At 45.6% G+C, this 22,171-nt stretch overlaps 1 pseudogene; it reads right to left on the bottom strand.

Moving 5' to 3' along the window:
* The window catches only part of LOC130094638 (interferon-induced very large GTPase 1-like), a 32,993-nt pseudogene extending 10,826 nt beyond the window's left edge, over window positions 1–22,167 (bottom strand).
* Window positions 22,168–22,171: the final 4 nt, after the last annotated feature.

Raw genomic sequence — 22,171 nt, 5'->3', positions numbered from 1 at the left:
TCGCGAGAATGAAGATCTTATCATTGCAACGTTTCTGCACTCTCTCTAATGCTTTCACCAATGCAAACACGATGATGTACATACAGTAAGAGCTTCGTTGAGCAGTGTAACGTGCGTCATTGATTTCATAACAAGTTGTCCAGATAAACTCGCGCTGTGTGGAAAGAATGTTCTTTGATCGCTTTCTGTATAATTTGTTCAGAATTTAAATAAGATTATTTTCATAAAAGAAACGATGTGAAGTTGATATTTTAGTCACTGGCTTGACTTACTGATGCATAAACAGTAGGGGTGTAACGGTTCACAAAACTCACGGTTCGGTTCGATACGATACACTTGTGTCACGGTTCGGTACGATTCGGTACGTTTTCGATACAGCAAAAAGAAAGAAATGCCAGAGAAATTTCCTGGATTTATTTTTTTAATTATATTTTTATTAAAACTAACATCATAAAGTATGATATTTTTTTACTTTGAGCAATGATGGAGCTATACTTGACTTTTCTTAGAGCATATAAAACAAAACAGCTCATTGGACAAAAAATGAAATGTAATATTGTAGGCTAGTAGTTATAAACCAAGGTTTATTTTAGTTCAGATTAACATTTGAGGGCAGCAATTGTATTCATAATGTCAAAATAAAACCGACTTGAAAGCATTATTGGCTACTAATTCTGCCAAACTTCCATGGTTACAGTTAGTAGTGTTACTACAGTAATGTTGTAACATGGTGAATGTTGCTGATCTGTGGACACTGGATAGTTCATTTATGGCACAATGTTTGTCCTGGTTTCCACATCAGCACTGTTTGATCCGTTAATAACGGAGAAATGTGGATGTTTGTCACTAGATCTCGCAGCGATGTTATTACTTCAGTGGCGAATTCAAATGCTTTCTTTACTGGATTTCGCTGTGTAGTAACAGTGCTGCTTGATCAAGATCGGCTCGCGCTGCATTTGTCCAAACTGATAAACGGTCCATCAACCACAAAATAACGAGTAGCTCAGTTTCGTTCCGCTTACATTAGCCATTTGATGTTAGGCAATGTTGTGGTCACACCAGCGTCTCTTACATAATGAGCGCGCTTGACACACGCGAGCGGCACGACCATAGACTGTGGGCGCAATGCGCCTACATTTGAAATAACGAAATTTTGGTCTGCAGTAAAAATGGTCCAACGAACCGTTCAGTTTGAAAATGTGTACCAAAAACCGAACCGAAAGCCTCGTACCGAACGGTTCAATACGAATACGTGTATCGTTACACCCCTACAGTATTGAACGATTTTGAGAGAAAGATTAACTTACCTGTCTGAACTTGAACAATTAGGCTACACATCAGAAATTTTTGCTTGGTAGCTCGATCAATTTATTTTCAGACGTTCATCGAGTTGAGGAAACAGTCGTCGGTGAAATGTTTGGACCATACAAAACTTTGGGAAGTTGTGTCGGCGCATTTCCAGAGAAAATAAAATTAACCCATTGTTTCTTCAGAGGCTTTGCAAGCCATGATATCTCTCGAGGAAATCTCAAATCTCAAAGCTATTTCTCTAGGAAAAACTAAAATCGCGCCGGCGCGTTCGTACTTCCTGTTCCGAGCTCGTTTTCTCATGGGCGAGCTAAATTCTCCGGGCGGGCAAAGCAGAGAAAGGGGAGGTAACCTTTGCCCCGTATGACGTCATAAGGAGGAGATTCAAGATCAGCGCGTCTGAGCTGCAGAGAAGAGAAAAATAGCCAAAGCTCGGTTTACACCGATTGAAAATTCTAGACACGAGGGGATCAAATACAGGCTAGGGGAACTAATATTAAAGTTAAAAAACCTCAGAAAGTGAAAATTTCATGTCAGGGGACCTTTAAAGTTGTGTGAACACGGAGCAGTTCCCTTTCAAGGGAACTTCGAGCTGCGTTTGAGACGCGGTGGGAACGCTCTGCGTGATTGCGTCATGAAGCACGTGTAAAATCAGTCCAATGGAAGCCCGATACGTCATGGGTGACGTCATAGACCAGGAAACTATAAAGCACCCTTGAAAACAGACCGCGACAGCTTCTGTTGTCTTCAGCAAGCGCTCTCTGTGATTCTGTCCTTGTCTATTTATTGTTGTTTGTCAAGCCCAATATATATATCACTATCTATCATTATGGCGAGCAAAGCAATATTATAGATGTTGTGTTGTTCCCTGCCCTCGTTACATCACGGGTGGGGACACACATCAGCTTTTTGTTGCTGTTTGGGAGTGGAGCATGCAACAGTCATTTCTCGAGGGATCTGACTGTGCATTGCGAGAAGCTGTCCGTGAGGACGCTCCGCTCTCGCCGGGCGTTCTTCGAGGAGGACGGTTCGGTTCGCGTTCCCCGCGCGGGTCTCTCTATTGCCGAGGCACGGAGACGGCTCGTATTTCGGGGTTCGCAAACGGATCTGACAGCGGGGGTTGGGACTTTCTCAGCTTTCACATGCCAGATCTAGTGTGCTGCGATTTCCAGTTCCAAGGAATTGGTATCGTTAGTGTTTTGTTTAAAAAGAAAGAGAACAAAACAAATACAAATCTTTATAAAAAGGCAGATGTTTGAGTTTTCAATGAATACATTTTCCAGCTCATAACTCTGTTGAATAAAGAGGAGCTTTTTTAAAGAAAAAAAGGAGGTTTTATCTAGTGCTGTTGCCAGTTAAATATTTACTGGCCAGCTGAACATTATGAGATTGAAAATAAAGAAGAGTTTGTTAGATGAACTGTATCTTAAAACAGGAAAACTCTGTATCTCAGCCTCCTCGTCGGGGACTGTGGTTTTTCCCTATCTCCACACTGAGGTGTCGAGATCGTGGAATAAACCGGTTTGTGTTTTATGTGTTTAATCCCCAGATGTCTGACTATAGTAATGTTTGGGTATTAAGTATCATAGTATGACATTGCCTCGGGTTAAAGAGACGCTTGCGAGCTTTCTCTCTCCCGAGTCGGCGTTATCGTTATTAACCCCGACGTTACCCACCAGCCATCTTAATAATGAATACATTTTTATTAGGCAGCGCTGGTGGGTAGAGTATATAAGGACATGGATGAATGTGAGGGGCGACTCTCTGAGGAGGGTCGCAGCGCTGCCAGTTCGGTTGTTTCCTGCTGGTGGCCGCAGAGTGATATATATGTATATATATATAAGTTTTTTCTGATATAAAGATAAAGGAAAATAAAGATATAATTATGTCTGTTCTTCTGGACGCTCCGCTTTCAAGAAAACTAAGAAATAAACCATTCAGCGGCGTTCCAGAGGTTTCTTCCTCACCAATCTAATGTTCCTGAGACGGCCTATTAAGCTCCTCTCAGCACAAAGTGCAAAACAGAGCGTCGCCATTCCGGCTCCTCCGCAATTGAGGGGTACCTGGGTGGCGGTCGCAGTCTAGCCAGTTAGAGACATGCAAGATCTGAGGACTGTTTTATCTCTAAAATAGCTTTGACAAAGAAGAAGCCCTGACGCCGAGGCGATCAGGCTTCTAAGGGTGGTCCCCTCTGGGGTAGGGACGGTTTTGAGAAATCGTTTCTCCTCAGCGCCCTTTGGGGTGCGACTCTCTGAGGAGGGTCACAGTACTGCCAGTTCGGTTTCCCTGCCGGTTCGCCGTTTCAGGGCACCAAGGTGTCAGTGTCCCCAAACGAGCCTTCAAATAAGAAAAAAGAAGAGCAGTCAGTTCGGTTCCCCTGCCGGTTCGCCGTTTCAGGGCGCCGAAGTGCCTGCTTTTTTCAACGATCCTCCGAGGAGGGTCGTAGGAACTAAGCTAGTTAGAGGTAGGCAAGATCTGAGGACTGTCATCATCTCTAATAAAGCTTAGACAAGAAGTCCTGTCGCAAGAAAACGAGGCTATCAGGCTTCTGAGGGCTCCTCCGGGGCAGGGACGGTTTTGAGAAATCGTTTCTCCTCGGCGACCTCTGGGGTGCGACTCTCTGAGGAGGGTCGCAGCGCTGCCAGTTCGGTTGTTCCCTGCCGGTTCGCCGTTCAGGGCACCGAGGTGTCAGCGTCCCCATACGATCCTCCGAGGAGGATCGTAGAGCGGTCAGTTCGGTTGTTCCCTGCCGGTTCGCCGCTTCAGGGTTCCGTAGTGACTGTTCAACCAAGGGACGGTTTTGAGAAATCGTTTTTCCTCTGGGGTGCAACTCTCTGAGGAGGGTTGCAGCGCTGCCAGTTCGGTTGTTCCCTGCCGGTTCGCCGTTCAGGGCACCGAGGTGTCAGCATCCCCATATGATCCTCCGAGGAGGGTCGTAGAATGGTCAGTTCGGTTGTTCCCTGCCGGTTCGCCGCTTCAGGGCGCCGTAGTGACTGTTCAAACAAATCCAGAGGCCAGTCTTGAGAGACTGGTTCCCCTAGTAAATTTCTGGCAGCGTGGAAACTACTGCCACATATTTCTCAGTGGGTCCTGCACACTATAGAAAAGGGTTTCAGAATTCAGTTCGGTTCTCGTTCGCCCTCCTCTAGGGGTCCTCCTCTCATTGGTGGACCCCGAGCAGGCTTTGGTTATGGAGCAGGAAGTACTGTCACTTCTGCAAAAAGGAGCTGTAGAAGGGGTTCCTCCTCCCAGGAGACAGCCATTACTTCATTGTTTCCGAAAGAGGATGAGGGGGGTTCCCGAGGTTTGCTTTCGGGGGCGAAGCATACCATTATCGGGTTCTTCCATTCGGCCTAGGTTTATTACCCCACACCTTTACAGTATGCGTGGGTGCAGCTCTGGCTCTTCTGAGACTCCAGGGCATTCGCGTATTATACTACATCAATGATTGGTTGTTCCTAGCTCAATCTGAGTTTATGGCAGTTCGGCATCGAGATGTCGTTCTGTCTCATTAAGGGTGATGGGGTTGCCTCTCAACGCCAAGAAGAGTGTGCTCTGAGGACCACTTTTCTAGGTGTAGCAATTCTTACAGCCGTAATGGGGTATATCTAGGCCAGTCACTCACTGTGAAACAGTTTCAGACGGGTGGGTCTCATGGCAGTTGCGTCCAACGTATTACTTTTGGCCTTCTGTTCACGAGACCCCTGCAGTGGTGGCTCAGGACCAAGGGGTTTTCTCCGAGGGGAAATACGTTTTCGCATGATCAAGGTCACGCAGCTATGCCTTCGTGCTTCGGTCATGTGGAAGAACCTTGGTTCCTCGCCCAGGCCCAGTGTTGGGGGCTTCTTGTCGACGCATATTGCTATCGACGGATGCTTCCCTCACAAGTGGGGGCGATCATGAGTGGTTGCTCGGCGAATGGCGGACAACACACTGATGGTCTCGTATATGAGAGCAGATATCCTGTTGAGGCAGGGGCTGAGGCCCAGGGGATTGGAGACTTCACCCCGAGGTGGTGGAGCTTCTTAGGGAGAACTTTGGTCTAACTAAAGTCAAGTCGACCTTTCACATCGTTTGTACAACGCATTGCTCTATATTGTTCCCCCTCACGCAGCCAGCTCTTCTCGGACTGGATGCGATGGTGCAGGTGTGGCCGAGGCTGCACCTGTACGCATTTCCCCCGATATCTATGCTCCCGGAGGTTCTGGAGAGGGTTCGCCGGGAAGGGGCTCATCTGCTACTAGTAGCCCCATACTGGCCGACTCGAGTTTGGTTCTCGGACTTTGTCTCTTCTGGACGGCTCTCCCATGGAGATTCCGTTCAGGAGGGACCTGCTGTCTCAGGCAGGGGGCACGATATTTCACCCTCGACCGGAGTTGTGGAAACTGTGGGCCTGGCCTCTGAGGGGGCCAGGCTCATAGAATCCAGTCTCTCTACTGAGGTCGTTGAGACATTCTCCATTCCAGAGCTCCTTCCACGAGAAGACTGTATGCACTGAAATGGAAATTATTCTCCACCTGGTGTGGTGAGCGTCAGTTAGATCCTGTTAACTGCCCTGTTGGTTCAGTTCTCGATTTTCTGCAAGACCGTTTCTCTGCTGGATTATCTCCTTCCACCTTAAAAGTTTATGTGGCGGCTATTTCGGCCTATCATACCCCTCTGGGGGGTACTTCTATTGGGAGAGATCCTCTGATTATTCGTTTTCTCCGTGGTACATTGAGGTTGAGACCTGCACTGCACTCTAGAGCACCGGCTTGGGATTTAGCCATTGTACTTGAGGGTCTGGCTCTGGCTCCCTTCGAGCTTATTGAAGAGGTTTCAGAAAAATTCCTCACTTTGAAAGCTTTATTTCTCCTTGCTATTTCATCTATCAAGAGAATTGGAGATTTGCATGCCCTGCCCTGCGATTGTTCCCCCTCACGCAGCCAGCTCTTCTCAGACTGGATGCGATGGTGCAGGTGTGGCCGAGGCTGCACCTGTACGCATTTCCCCCGATATCTATGCTCCCGGAGGTTCTGGAGAGGGTTCGCCGGGAAGGGGCTCATCTGCTACTAGTAGCCCCATACTGGCCGACTCGAGTTTGGTTCTCGGACTTTGTCTCTTCTGGACGGCTCTCCCATGGAGATTCCGTTCAGGAGGGACCTGCTGTCTCAGGCAGGGGGCACGATATTTCACCCTCGACCGGAGTTGTGGAAACTGTGGGCCTGGCCTCTGAGGGGGCCAGGCTCATAGAATCCAGTCTCTCTACTGAGGTCGTTGAGACATTCTCCATTCCAGAGCTCCTTCCACGAGAAGACTGTATGCACTGAAATGGAAATTATTCTCCACCTGGTGTGGTGAGCGTCAGTTAGATCCTGTTAACTGCCCTGTTGGTTCAGTTCTCGATTTTCTGCAAGACCGTTTCTCTGCTGGATTATCTCCTTCCACCTTAAACGTTTATGTGGCGGCTATTTCGGCCTATCATACCCCTCTGGGGGGTACTTCTATTGGGAGAGATCCTCTGATTATTCGTTTTCTCCGTGGTACATTGAGGTTGAGACCTGCACTGCACTCTAGAGCACCGGCTTGGGATTTAGCCATTGTACTTGAGGGTCTGGCTCTGGCTCCCTTCGAGCTTATTGAAGAGGTTTCAGAAAAATTCCTCACTTTGAAAGCTTTATTTCTCCTTGCTATTTCATCTATCAAGAGAATTGGAGATTTGCATGCCCTGTCGGTTGCTCCGTCATGTCTGGAATTTGCACCTGTTATGGTGAAAGCATTTCTATACCCTAGACCGGGTTATATTCCTAAGGTCCCAGTTAATGTTGGGGGCCCAATAGTGTTGCAGGCCTTTTATCCTCCACCTTTTAATACCCCAGATCAGGAACAACTGAACCTGTTATGTCCAGTTCGGGCATTGGATGCCTACGTTCACAGAGCTGCCCTGTGGCGTAAGTCAGAGCAGTTATTTGTATGTTTTGGGTCACTCAGAAGAGGGTGCCCTGCATCTAAACAGGTTATGAGCAAATGGATAGTCGAGGCTATATCATTGGCTTATGAAGCGGCCGGTCAGCCTTCACCTATGGCTGTACGGGCCCATTCTACAAGGAGTATGGCGGCCTCTACGGCCTTAATTTCGGGTGTTTCCCTTCTTGACATTTGTAATGCGGCAGGTTGGTCCTCTCCACATACATTTGTCAGGTTTTATGACCTTGACCTCTCCACTCCTGGGGCGAGGTTGCTTGCTTCTTAGTGTGCGCAAGGACTTCACACAGAACGGGCATTTGTCACTATGGCGTAGTGGGTATGGGGTTCCCACCGCGTCTCAAACGCAGCTCGAAGTTCCCTTGAAAGGGAACGTCTCAGGTTACGTATGTAACCCTGGTTCCCTGAGAGGGAACGAGACGCTGCGTTTGCCTGCCATACTTCCTGCATGCCCTGATCGACTTGCTTCAGACTTTTTCAGAAGCTGTCGCGGTCTGTTTTCAAGGGTGCTTTATAGTTTCCTGGTCTATGACGTCACCCATGACGTATCGGGCTTCCATTGGACTGATTTTACACGTGCTTCATGACGCAATCACGCAGAGCATTCCCACCGCGTCTCAAACGCAGCGTCTTGTTCCCTCTCAGGGAACCAGGGTTACATACGTAACCTGAGACGTTTTTCCCGTGAGTGGGACTGGAAAACCCGGAGTGGATCAGGGGGGGAGAGATAACAGAACGATTCTGTGCAGAGAGGAACGTGCTTTTGCTCCAGTCCAGGCTTTGATCACATCTCCCTAAGCAGGGTGAACACTTCGTCCTTCCGACCCATTCAAACTAAAATTAAGACATTTATTACACTATTTGAGAAATGTAAGCATATTTACGGCCTTAAAATAATGAAAAGGGTAATTTAAAACATAAGGACAGGGGGAAACCTGATATTAACGGAAATCCGTCATAGCGACGGATAACTTTAATCCCTGTATATTTTATGAAGTGTATTACTGAAAATAAAATTACATACATTATATATTAGTAAATATATTGTCTCACATTTTTAAATGTATGAAAATGACTTGTGTATTAATCAATGTATTGTAACATATTAACACCATATATTATTCTGTATGTTTTCAAATATACTGTTAAACCATTTAATATATTGATAATTCATATATAGGGAATTATATTTTCTTTTCAGGGGACCCCAGACAGTTAAATATTATTTTGTAACATCATGATTTTTTTACAACATGTAATATCACTCACTTCATTCATGTTTTTAATCTAAGTGTCTAGTCTATTTTATTTGCCTTAATTTCATTATTATACCTACTAGTAACGTTAGGTCAAATTCACTGTAAGATGTACAATTCTTAGTTTCATTCATGGTGGTAACATGGAAAATGAGCCATAATCTAGTGGAAGATTGCTGCAATCTCCTGGACCAACTAACACTTATTAACATGATTTTTTAACAAAAGCCACTAGATTTCACTCATAGCCTACAATCAGACATCATTTCAATTTACTTATTTATTCTTTTTCGATCTATTGTAACAATCACCCTTTTATCTTAGGCTATATTACTAAAACGCAACGGGATTCTTCTGAAAGATAGAACAGATTAATAATACCAACTATAACACCTCCTTGTTTACCAGCATGAAACAAGCACAAATGAAAATAAACATGCATCACACACATCAACCAGATATGCTTAGAGAAATCGTGCTTTATATTTTCACACAGTAAATGACTCACCCAAACCCACAACAGTTCAATGTCCTTTCTGTTAGTCCCGAAATTCACCTAAACGTCCAAACTAAACCACAGTTATTTTGTCCTTTCCCATGACGATCGCAAAAGAGCATATAATCCAAAGGCCGATGCCGGTAAAGGTTCCCATGACGTAGCAACGAAGATTAATCCACAGAAAAAGAGTCTCGACAAACTCCGATGAATGAAATCCAGCCCGCTGTCTGGGAAAGTTCACTTGTCGCGTCCTCTCATAGGTAACGCGCTCGACTCCTCACCCACTACAAACAATGTTTAGATCACATTCAGTTCGTTTTTTTTTTTGTCAGACCATCCTTTTACTTTACTACCCAAAAGCAAACAGTTTTCTTTGCACGAGTCGCCTGACGCACTCTATACGGGCGCCATTTCCTCTCGCATACCTCTTTCTCTCTCCTTTAGACCGCCCCTATATCCATTTGGGTGCGCGGTGATCGAAGATAACGGGTGTATCAGCTGACCAGTATACTTATACAACACCCATTTTATACCATCACACACAGTGGAAATAAACATGATAAATACATATACATAAGTACAAATACATATACCTCCAATATTATATGAAACCCACAGACCTGTATATACTCAATTAAATACTTAAACTCTTGGATTAATCTAAGTAATGATACCTTAGGCTTAACTAATGTGGCAGTGTCACAATATTAACGTTAAATGTGAGCTTAGTCATCAAGTGTCATGCCATTTAAATGAATGGAAAGTTTTTATGTAAGCAAACGTCAAGAATTTGTGACCTTTGTCCAATTTCGATCTTTTCACTGAAACTCCCTGAAAACTATGTATCAACAAAACGGACTGTTTCTTTATGTGTCTTTTCTTCTTAATAAAGACAAACACTCAAGACTATCTTGATTCTTCTTTAATGAACTCGGGTGTCGTGGGTAACTACACACATTTCACATGTCATTACTCCCCAGGTGGGTCCTCTCTTTCTGTTCCCCACTCCAACAACATGTTCAACAATAGTTCCTATTGTTACATCCTTTTTTTTTTTCTTTTTTTTTTCAGCAATAAGAACTAACATTCCCAACAAAACTCCTAATCAATTTCTGGTACAGTCAAGAACAATATACCATAACCTTATAACATATTTCCCATTGCACATATCACAACAGTTTTTTACATTTCTCTGTATTCTTTTTCTTTTTTTTTCTTTTTTTTTATGTGACATAGTCCTGTAAGTGTTGCGGTTTCTTTACTAAACGTCCTGCTTTTGTGACAACAGGTTCTGGAATGTCTGGCTGTATCGTGCTTTGCATCTGATTCTCCATATTGGTGGTGAGTTGTGAGTGAGTGTTAGCAGTTTTTTCGTTTTTTGTATTGTCAGGGTCAACAGTGTCTGTTTGGTTGGACTCTGTCGGGGTCACCGTGTGATCCTTCGGAGATGTCTCCTGTTTCTCCTTATAACACCTCCTGAATCCAGCTGAACACTGTATGATCTCAAGTCGATGGGCTTCACCACTGTGCCCTTCCTCCAGATCTTATGGGGCTCAAATGGTTGTATTCTCACTGATTCCCCCAGTTTAAGTCTGTCTAAGTCTTTGGCTGATCTGTTATAGTATGTTTGTTGTCGTTGTTGGTTTGCTGTCAATTCCCTAAAGGAAATTTGAATCTTTGGTTGCAGGAGGCTGGTTGTCGTGGGTAGTAGTGTCTTAGTGCGACGGCTAAGCAGCCTCTGTGCTGGGCTGGCAGATAATCCATGTGTTGGTCATAGACAGTAAAAGAAATGGACACAGTGACCCCGTTGATTTCAACGGAGAGAGTTGAAGCCCAACATGGGCACTCACTTCCTGATAGCCAAGCGTTCTGCACAGGCTCAAACTGAGCTTGACGACGTAGTTGTCACGTGAGCAACCGTTCTGACCTTCTAGTAGCTGTGCCGGGACAAATCTGAATTGAAATCTGAAACAAATCTGTTGTTGAAATATTTTGTCCCGTTGCTTTTATGAACTCTCTATCTATGGGCTTCTCCCTTGACTTTATGCCTCCATGTCCACCCGATTGCCTCATAGACAGTAAACAATCGTTTACTGTCCATGCCTACGAGCTTCTACTTCTGTCTACACAGTAATTTCTCTACTGTGCGACAGAGCGTCCCGTGGTTATGACGCAATCGTTAGCCTATTTTTACAAGAATGGCTTCTACGGGGCCATAACGTAAGATACAAAGTAATGGAGCCTTTTATACATTGTCGTGTTTCTTTAGAAATAAATAATGGACAAATGGAGTCTTTGGACGCCTCAGATGTAAAGTTATTCGCTGTCAAAGTGACGCCAAAATGAATGGGAGTCAATGGGATGCTAACAGCAGGTGATAGCCAGCTACAATGGCGGCCCCCGGAGGCAGCTTCAACTTCCGGCTGATGGATTACCCCCTTGGTGTTGGTGTATTTCTGTGGTCCAGTATTGCTAAATATGGATCCTGTCTGGATATTTGTGCTTTGAACATCAGTCTCTTGGCCGTTTTGACTGCTGATTCCGCCTTGCCATTGCTCTGAGGATAGCCTGGTGATGAAGTCTTGTGCAGAAATTCCCAGTGATGACTAAACTTCTGGAACTCCTGTGATGAGAACTGCGGGCCATTGTCTGAGATGACTATGTCCGGAATACCAGACTGATCTCATGAAATGGCGTATGTATGACACGCCAATTCGTATTTCCATTTTTGGCGTGCTATCAACACGCATAATCGCTTTTCAGCGTGTTTATCAACGCCTTTGACTTAACGTTATATTACTGTATTATGTATATATAAATATATGACCTACCCCAACCCCGTCCCTAAACCTACCCGTCACTGGGGTTAATACCATTTATGAGTCTTCTCCTACCATCCTAGGAAAAGAAATATCGCTCCACAGATGCAGATATAGATTTTGCTTCGTTTCGCTCGGACATTTAACGGCGTACACATACACGCGGAATCACTCGGACATTTAATGGCGTAGACATACACGCAAAAGATTTCGGCGTGGACATACACGCGGATAGCTCAAAATGCATATAGATAACATGCCCCTTGAATTGAAAGTGGCGTGTATGTTTATGCAAAGTCATGATGTCATGTTGGGAATACCCTGACGGGCGAAGTGAGCTTTTAGCTTTCTGATGACAGTCGCTGATTTGGTGTCAGGCAGATAATCTATTTCCCAAAAGTTGGAATAGTAGTCCACTGTTATTAGATAGTCCTTGTTGTCAAAAGTAAACAGGTCCACGCCTACCTTAGCCCAAGGTCTGTTCAGCATGTCGTGTGGTCGCAGTGTCTCCTTTTGCTGGTTCCAGTCCACTGAGCGGCAGGTGTCACATTGCTGTATGTACACTTTGATCTGCTCGTTCATACCTTGCCAGTACACACACTCTCTGGCTCTCCTCAGGCATCCTTCCACTCCTAAATGAGAGGAGTGTATACGCTGAGTTATTTCTCTCCACAGTTTCCGAGGGATAACAGCTCGTTCGCCTCTAAAAACGATTCCATCCTGGTAACTCAGCTCCCCTTGAAACAGGTCATAATGTCTTATTTCTTCTGGTGTCTCTGCTTTGTTCTTTGGCCAACCCTGTTGTATGGTTTTGATCAGTGTTTGTAAAGTTTTGTCGTCTTTTGTTGCAGAACGGATTAGACTAACTCTGTCCTCTGAGATTGGTAAGTGTTGCACCATGTTGATTGTCTCTAGCTCTGCTTCCACAGAACCAGTGGGTGCACTTTCTGGTAGATATGCTCTGCTTAGAGTGTCTGCTAGCCACATCTCTGGCCTTGGAACATACACAACATCTACATCATATTTTTGTAGTCTCAGCATCATTCTCTGAAGTCTTTTAGGCGCACTCAGTAGTGGCTTACGCTGGATATTTTCAATGGGTTTGTGATCACTTTGCGCTGTTACTTTCCGTCCGTATGTATAATGGTGAAACTTTTCCATCCCGAAGAGTAGAGCTAATAATTCTTTCTCTATCTGGGCATAGCCACGTTCTGTTCGTGTCAGTGCTCTGCTTGTGAATGCTACTGGCTTACCTCCTTGCATTAGTGCAGCACCAAGACCTCCGTCCGAGGCATCACATTGGATGGTAAGTTCTTCATCAGGGTTGTAATACTTCAACACTGGAGCACTTGCAATTGTTTCTTTTATTTTACAGAATGCCTCTTCATGTTGTATGGTCCATCTCCATTCGCAGTCTTTGTGCGTCAGCTGTCTCAGGGTCTCGCATTGGTCTGAAAGATGTGCACAAAACTTTGAGAGGTAATTTACCATCCCTAGCAGCCGCTGAACTCCTTTTACATCTGTTAGTTTCGACATGTGTGTTATTGCTCTAACTTTGTCTGGGTCGATTTTCAATCCATCAGACGTCAGGCGGTGTCCGATGTAAGAGACTTCTCTTTGTCTCAATTTCAAATTGTCAGCATTTAGCTTGATACCTTTCACTCTGCATCGTGCAAGAAACGTTATAAATGAAAATATATGACTTCCGGCAACGATCGACGCGCGTTCACGGGTGATTTGTTTTGCTCTGGTCTCTGGCTGCGCTGGCGCATTCGTTCTTCGTCACGACTGTTCCTACGCTACGTCATACCTCGTACGCCGACTTCCATCACCCGTGAACGCGCGTCGATCGTTGCCGGAAGTCAGATATTTTCATTTATAAAGTTTTAAATATTTATTTTTTTATGACAAAACCGCACGGATTACCATCAGAAGGCCTTCGTTTATCCCCCTGGAGCCGGATGGATTACTTTTGTGAAGGATGTATGCACATTTTGGGACTTAAAGGAGGTGGACCCCATTGCTTCACATTATATCCACTGAAGGGTCTAAGACATTTTCTAAAATAACTGAAAATGTGTTCATCTGAAACAAGATTGACATATGCATCTCGAACGGCTTGAGGGTGAGTAATGCATGGGTTAAATATCATTTTTTGCCGAACTATCCCTTTAAATAAATAATTTGACTTAAAGGGGTCATATAATGCCATTTTTGTACAAGTTAATATGAATCTTTAAGGTCTAAATGAAAACTTTGTAATATACTTTTATTAAAAATTCTCATTAGTATTGTAAGAAAACACAAATTTTACCTGGTCAAAAACAGCTCTGTTTTCAGCACGCCGTTTCAGTGCATATGCCTTTAAATTATAATGAGCTTTTCTCACTCCGCCCCTCTGTTCTTTGGGGCGTTTTGACCACTGATCCATATATAATCATTGTATAGATCAGTGGTTTTGACACAACACAAGTGGAGTGTTGCCTTGACAGCAGTTGACTCAGTTGAGGGTATATTTGGAGAGAGAATGGCAGCGGGAGTCTCTGAGGACACATCTGTGCAACCGTATCAGTTTGAACCGGAGTCGGACCCGGAACAAGATGACGGCCCCGAAGAAGTTCGACAATTAAGGCTCGAACAGGACGTTTCTGAATGGTTGGTTAACGTAATGTCACTTTGATCTATTTTTGTATGTACTGGCAGGGTAGAGTAGTGAGATACGAACACTATGTGTTTAATGATGTATAGGTTAGTTCGTTGACAGATTGATGTTACAGCTAATGGTCATGAAAAACTTTTTTCCGCGATTTGCAAAGATTAATATAAAGGTTAATAAAACTTTACACTCACTTTTTCTGGAGGTGCAGCAGGAACATGAATGGGTGGTACCGATTCTTTTTTCAGGAGCAGCTTCTTAGCAAAATCAGCTTTATACTGATCCTCGTTTATAAAGCAGTCTGGTGAGAAATGATTCGCGCAAACATGAATGCATTGACGTTGTTCGTGGGGAATATTCCCTTCGAAAACAAAACTCAGCCACTGCGTCTTCAGCGGTTCGGATTTAGGAACATCAAAATGACTGCTGTGTTCGTTATTACATCCAAGAACAGAACACCACAATCGCTTAGACGCCATTCTGCTCCAGCGTATCAACAATGACGGACTATGATGACAGCTCGCTCAGGGCGGGTCTGTGTTGAAACGCTGCTGTCAATTATCAATCGTGGGAGGGGCGTCCGATTTAGTGACGTCACAAAATCGCACGGCTCAATTCGAGGCAGGGGAAAACGTCTCGGGTTATGACTACAACCCTTGTTCCCTGAGAAGGGAACGAGACACTGCGTCGTAAGATCGACACATTGGGGACGCTCCCTTAGCGTGCGCCTCTGAAGTATGAATGAAACTATTCCAATCCTGATTGGTGTTGCGTCATGACGTAACATGTGACGGCATAACCGGATGCATAAAAGCGACATCGGAACAAACACACACTAGCCTAGCGATGAAGCAAGCCGCTCTCAGGCCTTGAGGGGCGTGGCAGGACGACGCAGTGTCTCGTTCCCTTCTCAGGGAACAAGGGTTATAGTCATAACCCGAGACGTTCCCTTTCGAGGGAACTCGAACTGCGTCATAAGATCGACACTTTGGGGAACGAATGCCCACTAGGCCACACACCGAAGACAGGCCTGCCCCGGAGTGAAACTGATTCAGGCACTCAGCTAGGACGAGAGCACATGTGCGCCCGGCGTACTAGGGAGGTGCAGACTATAGAACCTAACAAAAGTGTGTGGGGTAGCCCAACCGGCTGCCTCACAGATCTCCTGGATAGGAACTCCCGAAAGGAGGGCCCTAGAGGACGCCATGCCTCTAGTCGAATGATCCCTAACAGCCAAAGGTGAAGGCAAGTCGCGCACCTTGTAAGCCGAAGTAATAGCCTGAACAATCCAATTACTAATAGTTTGCTTGGATGCCGGGAGTCCCTTCTTAGGTGACCCAAAACACACAAATAGTTGGTCCGACCTCCTCCAAGAAGAGGACCTCTCGAGGTACACGCTCAAAGCTCTGACGGGGCAGAGCAAATGAAGCTTCTCTTCTTCTGTTGACACATGAGGTTGAGGATGGAATGCCTGAAGGACCGTGGACCGAGCCGTATTCGTAGGAACCTTGGGCACGTAGTGCAAAAAGGCTTTAACCCTCTGGGGACCAGAAACGCGCTGGCGCGTTTTGCTCGTTTTTTTTCACATAGCAGAAAAATAGACTTAAAGTACTACCATAATTTCTGTTCATATAGAGTTAAGAAATATGAGAAAATAATCTGTTAAATGTCTACTTTTTTATGTGCCCACATACAATCGAAATAAAATATTGTGCTTTTGTAAAATAAAGAAAATAAACAGGGTGTGCGTTCTGCTTCTCCGTCACCGTGAACTTTTTTTCTGGAGCACGTCTCTAATCTTCAACACAACTCAGCTAATAATATTCACCCAGCCATAAGCAATATATCTTTTAAATCATTTGAGTTTGTACTTTTAAATGATCTGATTCAAAACTAAAATAAATATTCTCCGTTTATGTCATCTATTTAAAAAGAGAGACGTGTCAGCCGTTCTAATTATCTTTCTCTCAGCTCATTATCTCTGGTAATGTGACACGCCCACGGAGAGCACACGCTATTCAAACGCAAATATGTGAAGCAACACATTAAGACGATAAACTCTGAAAACACTATATTTTTTAGTCAGATTAATCTACTGTCGTCTTGCGCGGCTATATGAGGAACAATCCTGGGACATTTACCACAGAACAAGTGCTGGTTTATTTTCACTTCGAGGATGAGCAACAGATCAGCTGAGAAGTAAGTGTTTTATGCAAGTGCTTTGTTCTAATCGCGATATAGAATAACGTTAGTGTCTGTAAACGGAAAAAATAGCATACTGTTTAAATGTGAATCATGTTTGTGTGTGTGTGTGTGTGTGTGAATGAATTAATGAATTAATGAATGAACGCACAGATACGCACTGTTACAGACTAAATAAAAGACAACATTTCGACTCATTTTGGATAAAGTTTTTACTCTAAAATAGACATCAAATAAGCTTTTGTTAGGAGTTTCTGCTCATATGTTAAATATATAGTATGTTTTGTCAATAAACTAATCAACTAAGATGTTAAAGTGTTTGTTCCAATGCAAGCTATATCAAAATAATGAATCCTCAACTTTGAAATATGTATGATCAAACTAAGACATTTATGGAAAAAGACCATTTTCTTTTCAAGATGTTTCTAACTCTAACTTTGAACTTCGAACTGAAATAAAACCATGTCTATATGGTGAAGGGTGTGTGATAGAGGTGTCCAGACGTATGCACCCTGTATTTTAAATAAGAACATTTAATTATTTGCGATACATTATTCATTCACAAATAATTCAAGGACATTATTCATGTCCCTAAAGGTTGGAGTTTTCCTCATTTTTTTAATTAAGGCATTAAGATTTTTTATTCCTCTTTTTAGTCAACTTTAGCATGGGTGTGTTCACTTATTCTAAGCAGAGTGTGTGTGTGTGTGTGTGTGTGTGTGTGTGTGTGTGTGTGTGTGTGTGTGTGTGTGTAAATAAATCCAAACAATCTAAAAGCCATTCTTTTTTAAATCTCCTCATTCTTTGTGCAAGGCTCCTGATAATGATATGGCCTGATAGCACCTAAAAGGGCCATTATGGGAGGGTCTTTGTCTTTCTCAGGTGTGGAATGCCACACATATTAATGAGAGATCACGCCTCCTCGCATAAAGCTTTCTCAAACAAAACACGTCATTAAAAATGTAAAAGCCTTTATTGACTTATCTGAATGAGTAGTCAGGATGATTCTCACATAGTTTTGGAGCAAATATTCTAGAATATGTGATACAATTTTCAAAAGTCTTGTGAAGAAATAATCAATATGTGTTTTGTGGCCTTATTTCAGAAACTTTTATTTTTAAGTTTTTCAATAACCATGCATAAATAATATTCTCTCAAAAATACAAACTTGTACATACATGTTGCTCACATATCATGGTAGCCCCGTTTGTGCTATATAGAGTGAATTTACACCTTTGCCATTAACATGTTTATAAATAACTGAAAAAAAGCACAAATGTCAGTGCATGTCAAAACATCCCAAGGGCCCCAAAAACACCCTGGTCCCCAGAGGGTTAACTCTGCCAGGCGAAAACTCCAAGCAAGCTGGTGTCACTGCCAGGGCTTGGAGATCTCCCACCCTCTTAAGAGAGGTAATAGCTAAGAGAAATACCATTTTTAGCGTAAGATCCTTAGGCGAAGCCGACTGCAGAGGTTCGAAGGGGGCCAGGGATAACCCTTCGAGAACCACCACCAGGTCCCAAGCAGGAACCCTGGACCTGGTCGTCGGTCTCATCCTCCATGTACCGCGGAGAAAACGAATGACCAGCTGGTGCCTCCCCAGAGGCCCCTCACTCAATGGTGCATGGAAAGCCGCAATGGCAGCCACATACACCTTAAGTGTGGAAGGGGAGAGACTCGCAGAGAAACGATCTTGAAGAAACTCCAGAACTGAAGCCACCGGGCAGTTAACTGGATCTAACTCCTGTTCTCTACACCAAGTGGAAAATACATTCCACTTGAGGCCATATAATCTCCTAGTAGACGGAGCCCTAGAGCTAAGTATGGTTTCAACCACTCCGGCTGATAGACCAGCATTTAGGTACTGAACCCCCTCAGGGGCCAGACCCACAGTTTCCACAGCTCTGGGCGAGGGTGGAATATTGTGCCCTCCGCCTGAGACAACAGATCCCTCCTCAGAGGAATCTGCCACGGCGGAGCTATCAGGAGTGAAATTATGTCTGAAAACCATACTCGGGCGGCCACAACGGGGCTATCAGAAGAAGACTTATGCCCTCCTGACGGACCCTCTCCAGGACTCCCGGGAGCAGAGCGATCGGGGTAAAAGCATACAGGCATAGCCTTGGCCAGGCCTGTACCATGGCATCCAACCCCAGTGGGGCTGGATGTGTGAGGGAGAACCAAAGTGGACAGTGGGACATCTCTCGAGACCCAAAGAGATCCACTTCCATAGGTCCAAACCTCTCCCATATCAACTTCACCACATCTGGGTGAAGTCTCCATTCCCCGGGCCTCAGCCCCTGCCTCGACAGGATGTCTGCTCCCTGATTCTGAACCCCCGGAATATATATTGCTCTGATAGACAATATTCTCCCTTGGGACCAAAGAATTATCTGATGCGCCAATCTGTATAGAGGGCGCAATCTGAGTCCCCCTTGTCGGTTCAGATAAGCTACCACTGATGTATTGTCCGATCGTATCAGGACATGGTAACCTTTGATGTCTGGGAGGAAGCTTCTCAGAGCCCTGAACACAGCCAACATCTCCAGGCAATTTATATGCCAAGAATGATGATGGTCCTGCCACAGACCCCTGGCAAAGCGGCCTTCCATGACCGCGCCCCAACCCGTGAGGGAGGCATCTGTCGAAACGGACTTCTGGCGACATGATGCTCCTAACACTGGCCCTTGGGACAGGACCCAAGGTTTCTTCCATATTACTAGAGAACAAAGGCATCTGCGCGTTACTCTGATCATACGGAACGGATTCCCTATTGGGGAAAACCCCTTGGCTTTTAGCCACCACTGAAGGGGCCTCATGTGTAGAAGGTCCAAAGGAATAATGTTGGATGCCGCTGCCATGAGGCCCAGCATCCTTTGAAATCGCTTTACAGTGATGGCCTGGCCTAGCTTTATCCCGGACACCATCGCCAGAATGGACTTGATACGCGCGGGAGACATTTGTGCCCGCATCGTAACTGAATCCCACACCACGCCCAGAAACGTTGTGCTCTGAGCCGGTTCCAACACACTCTTCTTTGTGTTGAGTCTCAACCCCAAGTTCTGAATGTGCCCAAGGACGACATCTCAATGCCGAACTGCCATCTCTCGAGACTGGGCCAGAATGAGCCAGTCGTCGATATAATTCAGTATGCGAATGCCCTGAAGTCTCAATGGAGCCAGTGCTGCATCCATACACTTGGTGAACGTGCGGGGAGAGAGTGCTAGGCCGAACGGAAGGACCCGATATTGGTAAGCTTCGCCCCCGAAAGCGAACCTCAGGAACCTCCTGTGACATGGAAGGATGGAGACATGAAAATAAGCGTCTTTTAGATCTATCGTGACAAACCAGTCCTCGGATCTGATTTGATTCACGATGATGGGAATAGTGAGCATTTTGAACCTGAACCTCCTCAGAGAACGGTTCAAATGTCTTAGATCTAAAATCGGCCTCAGCCCTCCATCCTTTTTCGGAACTATAAAGTACCGGCTGTAAAACCCGGAGTCCCTGTCTGAAAGAGGAACATGTTCTATGGCCTCCTTTATCGGCAGAGATTGTACTTCTTGTTCCATCACCTGAGCCTGCTCTGGAACCACTGCAGTGTGCACCACCCCGGCGAACTTGGGGGGACGGTGACCGAACTGCAGTCTGTATCCTGATTTTATTATACGCAGGACCCATGCAGATATGTTGGGAAGATGACACCATGCCTCTACAAAATCTACTAAGGGAACCAGCCTCCCGAGGCTGGCCTCGGGTGTTTTCCGAGCACTGTTCTCGACCCCCTGAAGCGAGAGACCGGCAGGGTTTGGTCGATATGGATCTTGTGACCATAATAGATGCTCGTTTGCTAGGTATTGAAACGAACAACACTGTGTGCGTTCGCTGGAAATTGATGTGGCCCGAAGCGTCAGAGACGGCGGGAAACCAACACCGATTTCCTGAGAGCTCCACTGCGAGAACAACCTCGGTTGCTCTGCCGCGGGGGGGACAGCCCTCCGAGGTTCTACCACTTCGGTTAGGACCTCTTTCCTGAAGCCCTCCTAGCCTGAAGGACGTCCCTCAGGTCGCCCTTCTGGCTGGAGGACTTATGCTGGGAGCGTTTCCTCTGTTGCCAAGCTCCCGGAGGAGGGGCTCTAGAGGAAACGCTCTCCCTTTGCTCTGCTCAGTGTGAGGAGCTGGCTGACGGCTGGGGCTGATCTGCTTGCCCGACCCTACTAGATTTAGATTTTGATTTACTTTTACGGGGGAGGAACTGCTGAAACGCCGCAGATTGCTTCTTCGCCTCCTGAAACCTGTCGACGACCGATGAAATGGTGTCGCCGAACAGGCCAGAAGGCGAGAGCGGCGAATCAGGCAGAAAGGATTCATCTTTCTCCTTTATTCCAGATAAATTCAGCCACAGATGCCTCTCCGTGGCCACCATAGCTGCCATAGAGCGGCCAATAGCGTGGGCCGTCTCTTTAGTGGCCCGGAGAGACAGATCTGTGGCTTTACGCAACTCTGAAATATCTTCGGGAGTTGGCCCCTCCCTCTCATCTAAATCTTTCAGGAGGTCGGCCTGATATGCCTGCAAAATCGCCATAGAATGCTTATTAAAGCAGATGTGTCTCTGCAGGGCTTACTAGGCAGCGCCGGGGCTTTAAGGGAAGATGCCGACTCAGGAGAGAGATATCCAGCTAAAGCCTCCTCCACACTAGGCATCTTCCCATAACCCATGTTCCGTGCCCCAACAACATTGCTGTAATCAACCACACTGGGGCTGGAGACACGGGACGAGTGTGGTTTATCCCACGATCTCGAGATCTCTTTGTGGAGATCGGGGAAAAACGGCAAACCCCGGCGCTGAAGCTGTGATCTGTGCCGCAGGAAACGCTCCTCTAGTTTGCTTCTGACTTGCATTCCCTGCTCATCTTGTGGCCAGCTGATATTAAGTCTGGCCACAGCACGCGTCACAACCTCAACCAGCTCCTCATAAGCCTGACCGTGAACTGGCGCGCTTAACTCACGGTCGTCCTCATCGATGCTGAGCACGTCCACTTCCTCGGAAGCTGAGAGCTCAAGCATCGGGACCTGTTCGTGGGCAGAAGAAGCCGCGACGCGGGCTTCTGCACCACTCACAGTGGGCTCGGGATCCTCAGACGAAGAATGAGAAAGTGCCGCAGCAGTCTCATTCTCATCTGCAAGATCCCGCTGCGAACCCCACGATCTCAATCGCCGCGCTGCCTCAACAAACGCGGGACCAGATCCGTGGGGAACGCGAGCCCTACCATGCTCATCAAAACACGCCAGACGGGAGCGCAGCACTCTGATGGGTAGTGCTTCACAGTGTTCACAGGCAGCTCCCTCGAGAGCTGCCTGTGCATGCTGCGCTCCCAAACAGTCCACACACAAAACATGCGTGTCCCCACCCGTAATGAAACGAGGGCAGGGGTGCACACACTTTTTGAACTGTTCGGCCATAATA

This window comes from Rhinichthys klamathensis, unplaced genomic scaffold (genome assembly GCF_029890125.1).
Source record: "Rhinichthys klamathensis goyatoka isolate OS25496 unplaced genomic scaffold, OSU_Roscu_1.1 h1tg000009l_1, whole genome shotgun sequence".
Taxonomy (NCBI): Eukaryota; Metazoa; Chordata; class Actinopteri; order Cypriniformes; family Leuciscidae; genus Rhinichthys; species Rhinichthys klamathensis.
This window is presented reverse-complemented; position numbering and strand designations above follow the sequence as displayed.